The 6,596-nt window shown below is 38.6% G+C and overlaps 2 long non-coding RNA genes across 2 annotated transcripts; both read right to left on the reverse strand.

Annotated features, from left to right (window-relative positions):
• Nucleotides 1-339: 339 nt before the first annotated feature.
• On the reverse strand, nucleotides 340-3,183 carry LOC110728566. Its single transcript, XR_002512723.1, has 3 exons — nucleotides 1,967-3,183; nucleotides 1,759-1,855; nucleotides 340-1,045 (listed from the first exon to the last, which is right to left on the reverse strand). It is a non-coding gene; the product is annotated as an uncharacterized LOC110728566 (long non-coding RNA).
• A 590-nt stretch (nucleotides 3,184-3,773) lies between these two features.
• On the reverse strand, nucleotides 3,774-4,500 carry LOC110728442. The gene is made up of 2 exons (XR_002512683.1): nucleotides 4,237-4,500; nucleotides 3,774-3,914 (listed from the first exon to the last, which is right to left on the reverse strand). It is a non-coding gene; the product is annotated as an uncharacterized LOC110728442 (long non-coding RNA).
• Nucleotides 4,501-6,596: the final 2,096 nt, after the last annotated feature.

The following is a 6,596-nucleotide window of genomic DNA, read 5'->3' on the forward strand; positions in this document are numbered from 1 at the left end:
CTTTTCGCACCGGTTCTTGATGTGAACTGGTGCGAAAAAGTCCCCAAAAATATTAAAAAAACACTTTTAGCACCGGTTCTTCCTGTGAACCGGTGCCTAAAGTGGCCCAAAAAAATTTTAAAAAAAACTTGTAGCACCTTGCTGTGAACCGGTGCCTAAAGTGGCCCAAAAAAATTTTAAAAAAAACTTTTAGCACTGGTTCTGTTTCAAAACCGGTGCTAAAAATGCCCCAAAAAAATAAAAAATAATTTATTTTATTTTATTTTTTTGCATTTTTTTCACTTAAATTGATATATAAACACTAACATATATATAAAGTTACATATTTTCATTAAAATAGGCTGTAATATTACAATTTTCGTCTAATAAAATAAAATCATAGTTTGTCTCATTACTAAAATCACCCACAGCTACCAAGAAATCCAATCATTTCCAACTCTTCTAAAACTGACATCAAAGTTCAGACTACATCCTTAAAACAGTCACAGGCTCATAGCAACAGAATGAGAATAATACCTTTTGAAAATGTTTTGATATTCAAGGGAGTGTTACATACATATATAGTTACAGATCATATGGAGCTTGTTTCATCTATTCTACATAGTTAAAAAAAATTCAAGATGGTACCTTCTTACACTTCTTGGCAAGCCTGGTTGGCATCGCAGACCTCTCTCAGTCTCTCTTTTATTTATTGTTTCATTGTTATCGCTGTAGTTGCCACCCATGCTTGTTGCAGGCTTGCCTTGGGCTTGAGGTGCGACTTTTATATAGAATTCTAGCCTCCATAATGTGGATTCACTCTATATGTCAATGGAAAAACATTCCTAAAATGATATGACAAGAAGCTAGCCTGTGGGGCAGACAATATATCCAGAAAAAGACTACTTGAGCATCTATAGCGAGGTCCACCTCCTCAGCGCATTTAATACAAAACCAGGATTGCTCAGGACAACAATCTCTAGTGCCCCACTGAGATCATCAGTGGATAGCCTTGTGACTTGTGAGCGCTATGCCAACCTGCCTTTCCTCTTCTGCTGACATTTTCCTGAAATTTGATGATTCAAATTCAGATTAAAAAATGCAGAGAGCAAATAGAACAATGTTCAACCAAAAAACTTCAGTAACGCAAACCACTTTGCTCTGGTGAAAGCTTAATTTACAGTCAGTTTCAGCTAGTAAGCAATAAGAAAGCAACGAAAAACATTAGACACAAAAAGAGATAATTATATTGATGTTCAAAGAGAGAGTTCAGGTTGTATCCTGAATGAGAAATTTTCTAACCATAAAAGATCTGGGAGACATGTCATATTCATAACTTGAATATCATGAGTCATTTTGCATTTTGACATTAGAAACAGCATGGACATCCTCTGGAACACAGACACCTCTTTGAGGGATAATTATAAGGTCATTTGCTTTAAGCGTTGCTTACATGGGTTAGGAGCAAAAAAGAATTCAGGCTTCTTACATGAAATATCTCTAGTCTGTTCAGTTTGAAAGTATTTTTGGTATCAAATTAGAAGTAGTTTGCAGGTGGTTTCAGAAGTATTTCTGTTACACTGTCATAGTTAAAAAAAAAAAAAAAATAAAAAAAAAAAAAAATAAAAAATAAAAAAAAAAACTTAACCTTAGTGATCTTATGCAGCATGTTTGACATGCAAGCTGATTGGATAATTGCTAAAGATATTCTAAAAATTCTAGGCTTTCAATGAAACAGTCCAATCACTCCGAAAAAATGGAACAAACCTCATTGCTTACCCCAAGTCATTTTGGCATAAGTAGACTCTTGAGCAACTGCATGCTTAACTGTACATCAACTTCCTCTTCTTATCGTCTATTATCCTGCAACAACAACCTGCCTTTTTTTTTAAAACGAGAAAGAATGATAAAATACGACAAAACTTACATAACAAACAGCAAACTGTGCTCACAAAAAGAATGGTCTTATTGATCACTGGTATCTCACCTTTTCCACAACTCAGGCAAAAACTGTAGCCACTTTTCTTCGAACTTTGCCAACAAGGTTCTTGCCATGACATGTAGATCATTCTTTTCATTAGTATATTTCATCGCATTCTTGAAAATCAACCTCACATCTGCACAGATCTCCCATACATGTTTATATCCACTATCATCCTTAGCTTCCATCTGTTTCTTTATTGTACAGAAATACATTGGGATTTCAATAATCTGGTAGCAACAGAAAACTTGAGGTAGATAATACCAGCAGCCAAATAATGTAAAAGGCACAAAAAAAGATTATTGACAAACAAATCAACCAGTCATTTTGTTCTTTACACAGAAGAATCCTGCAGCAGAATGAACATAGCTTATTTTATTTCATACGTCTCCAAATTCACCACATCCCCTCCCAATGACCGGAAGCATATAGAAGTAAAGGAGCCCTCAAAAGTCTTCAACCTGCCAGACCCTAGGTGCCCATAGCATGGCAGAAAAAAAAAACAATGGAGATTTGAATCATACATAAATTTCAAAGTGGTAATTTAACTCAGATTTCAGGCTAGCTACTTTACATGGTAACATTATGACTTGAAAATAGGTGTACTATCCACCATGGCAGTCCAAACATTAGGTTTTGAGGTTTAGCCCCTTCATCGGCTTAGAACCGATCTTCCATGTTTGCAGCTTAAAAGGGCATAAGGGCATTATTTCTCCCCAACCTGGATTAATCTAAATTGCTAAACTCAAGATCTGCGAACTGTATGATCAAGGAAAAACCAGAAGATGGACCAATGTGGAAAATTCAAGGGGTTAGAGCAACTTCAATCAAGTAGTATAAGCCAATCAGTTTCAAGGCACTATACCAGATCACTTCAAGAGGGAATGCAAGGTTTTCTAAGAAGATGAGGAAAAAGGAAGTACTCCTTCCACCTTAGGTATCTTCATTATAAACTTAAAACTTAGGTATAAGCATTTTATGGGTATTAAAATTATGAAATAGTCATATTTGAAGCAAAGTTAGAAAACTCATTTTCGGGATTTTATAAACTTAATAGTGGGAAAATTCCCTTTCCCTTTTAAAAAGCCAATTCCGTTCAATAATTGTGAAAATTTGAACTCCCTCCCTTCCCTCACCTCTAGTCTTGACAGAGTACCAAAAATATATATGGGTTCAGTAAAACGGTATTCCAAATTTAATCATACAATCAAGAGAAATCAAGTTGCAAAGACATAGCCTCTTAAACCAAAGCCTTTAAAAATCAATTCTTGTTCTACCCTTCTAGGTAAATAATGCATCTCAAAAGTAGATTCTCAAAAGTTCTTCTAAGTTCAAGAACCACAGTCATCTCACAACAAACCAATAGCAAGGGCAGGCCGGAAACATGCTCACAGTATTAGCAAAACTACTAATAGAAATCAAGCATGCATGTCACCTAAAAAACTTCCAACCTCTTAATCTCAAAATCAATAACTTATATTGCAATTGTGGTATCCACTATCCAGCCCTTTTAAATATATAGACTACAACTCTTCTTACTAAATTTCAGCACAATAATGCACAATTACAGCATCAATAAACATACTGTAACACCATTTTCCATGATATGTTGGTACTACATATTACAAAAATCCCTAAACCATGCAAGTTGAAGTTTACAGAACCAAGCTCCAAATTATTCAGCAAAATATCTTATCAAACATAAAATCTGCTCACCAAATTCATGAATGCAGAAAGATGGCAAGGAAATCAATCAGTACCACAAAAAGCACTTGATAAATTTGAGCTTAGATAATACTTTGTACGGTATATATAATTAGGGTCAGATTATCATGAAAATGCAGAAAAATTATCAAGAGACATCCTTTACCTCATCATCATCAAACTCATCACCATACCCAACCTTCGCATCGCCACAATACCCAGGTTAAATCCCATACCCAGGTTCGCTCCACTGCACATCAGTAATTTGAAAGCTCAGAAACACAGATCTACATAATTTCAAGAAATACTGACAATTAAATGTTGTCAAAATTCAGTGATTTGCGGTGCTGCATGTAATTGAGAAAGGAACATTTTCTATGGAGTAATATTGAATTAAAATAGAAAATCAGAAAACCCTTGGGTTCCGAAAACATGAAATTGTAAATTTGAGCAAAACAAATGCTCAAAAACCACAAAATAATGAAATTATTTAAAGAGAAAAGAAGAAAAAAGCATGATCCTTCAGGAAAAATCATTTCGGGAGGGGGAAACGACGAGAGGTGGGTTTGTACCAGCTCCTTGCGCCACTGCCGCCGTTGTTAGGACCGACCGACGCGCTGACAACATGAAAGAGGAAGAAGAGAAAGAAGATAAGGAAGGAGCAGGAGGTCGTTGATTAGGGTTTGTTTGAGGAGAGAGATAAAAGGGCGCTGAGGAAACAGAAAGAAAGAAGAGGGGAATGAATGAGAAAGAAGGCTCAATGGCATTTTTTTTTATTACAATTCGCACCGGTTTGGTTTGAACCGGTGCGATTACTCTTTCCCCCCTTTTTTTTTTTTTTTTTTTTTGTAATTCGCACCGGTTTGAACTGGTGCTAATAACATCATTTCGCACCGGTTTGGTTAGAACCGGTGCGAATTCCCCTTTCCCTCAATCCCGCCTCCGGTTTTTAAAAACCGGTGCGCATTTTGCGATGCTCATTTCTGTTTTTCTACTAGTGTCAGTCACCAACAATCATCATCTAATCTCCTATCTCTAAAGCTTATTCCTCTCTCTCCCTCTCTCTTTTTGATTTCTAGTCTAGCCTAAACACATCCCAAACACACATCCTTGATACTTTTCCAATCAAACACCATACCTCCTTCACGAGCCTTGAATACTCCTAGCCAATCTCGTAGTTGCCTACGGCCTCGACGTGAAAGGTTGATAGTTCTGAGGGTTTGGTCCTAAATCCATATTTCAATTCATATTTGATTTATTTGTTTAATTTAATCTTTTTTGAAGTTTACTAACGTGTGTATTGTTTTGATAGAAAGAGGTATGAGGCATCAAAGTGAGTAATCCGATTGTTTAATTATTCTTTTGATATAGAAATCATGCTTAGAATATTATTTTAATTCCTAATAACATGTTAGGATGCTTTTATGATTTCTAATATCATGTTAGGATGTTGGTTATGCTTTCTAATATCATGTTCCTAGTATCATGTTTAGGTTAAAACTTTGATCATTATTATTAGTGACATGCTAGGTGTTTCGGGGTTTTCTGATGTCCTGCGGGAGAGTTACAATTCCGAGACTGGAACCGGACGCCTGTACCTGCAAAACAAACGGATGCTCCGGATGATTGGAGATCCGCCTCCGACGGTCAAGTTAGTACTTGATTAAGGAGTAATTAATGCGGAAATTAAAGTGATTGGGTCTCTCTAGGTGAGAGTGTTTAATGTGTGTAATCTGCGTTTTTAGCGTGTTTTTCTCCCTTAATGAGGATTAAGGGAGGTATTTATAACCTCGGGAAACGTGTCAATCTAGGTTTAGGTTAACCTTGGGCTGATTGGGCTTCCCTCGGGAGTTGGGCCTAGGTGACCGGTTATCCCAGGTGTCATGAGAAGGACACGTGTCGTGTCGTAATTGGTCCATAGTGGACGGATCATTGCTTGACACGTGGCAGGCTCCTATTGGCCCATGTGACGGACACATGGCGGAACCTGATTGGTCCACTTGTCAGATGGTGATTGGTGGGGAAAAATCCCCTAATCATTTGCCCCTCACAGGTGGCACGTGACTGGTCACGTGTTACCTGTGACAGGTATCGCCCTATAACAGGCGACGACCTGCTACAGGTGTCACTCGGCGAGAGGCCGAGAGATTCTCCCGCCAAAATTTTGAATTCTGGAAGTGACCCTTCGCCTTCTCACTTCGCCTATATAAAGGAGTGTTGACTTCGGTCATTTTTACACTTGAAAACTTTGTGAGAGAACATTCGGACCCCTGAACTTGCTCTGACATTTTGGACCCTTTATGCCTACCGCCTGCTCTGACAAGCCGACTGCAAAGGATTTTCAGAACTTCATCAATCGTCACTCGTTCAGGTAACCGTCGGTTCTCTTACTCTTAATTTTCTCTTTACTTTATTCTTTTTTGAAATGGCACCACGGAAGCACACGACACGACCTAGGTTAGTGATCAGCCGGTCACCGGGGACGGCTGAATCTAGGACTAGGAGTGCCGCCTGCCCTTTTCTGGACCCATCTTTGCCCTTTATACAAAGTCCGACTGTATCTGTGTCTATGCAGAGCATGATGGCCAGAACAAAAAAGACTGCCAGGATCTCAAACTCAGACGGCTCCTCCCACAGGGTGCCGATTAGTGAAACATCTGACCAGGCGCCAGATGTGGAAGTGAAACAAAGCGGCTTGAAAGCCGGCAGTTTTGAGGGAGGAGTCAAAGTGACCCCTTCCCATTTTACAGTTGACAATTCTACATTCTCTCCTGCTCCTTTTAAAGGAGAGGAGGCGGGCCCCTCCGGGAGAGGGGAGGAGTCGTCCTCTTCGGACTCGTCAGAGGACGATTCCGAGTCTAGCTCTTCTGGCCATGCTTCTCTGGACACAGAAGAGAAAAACAGTCGCCTACAAGAGGCGAGGCTTTCTCAC

This window comes from Chenopodium quinoa, unplaced genomic scaffold (genome assembly GCF_001683475.1).
Source record: "Chenopodium quinoa cultivar QQ74 unplaced genomic scaffold, ASM168347v1, whole genome shotgun sequence".
Taxonomy (NCBI): Eukaryota; Viridiplantae; Streptophyta; class Magnoliopsida; order Caryophyllales; family Amaranthaceae; genus Chenopodium; species Chenopodium quinoa.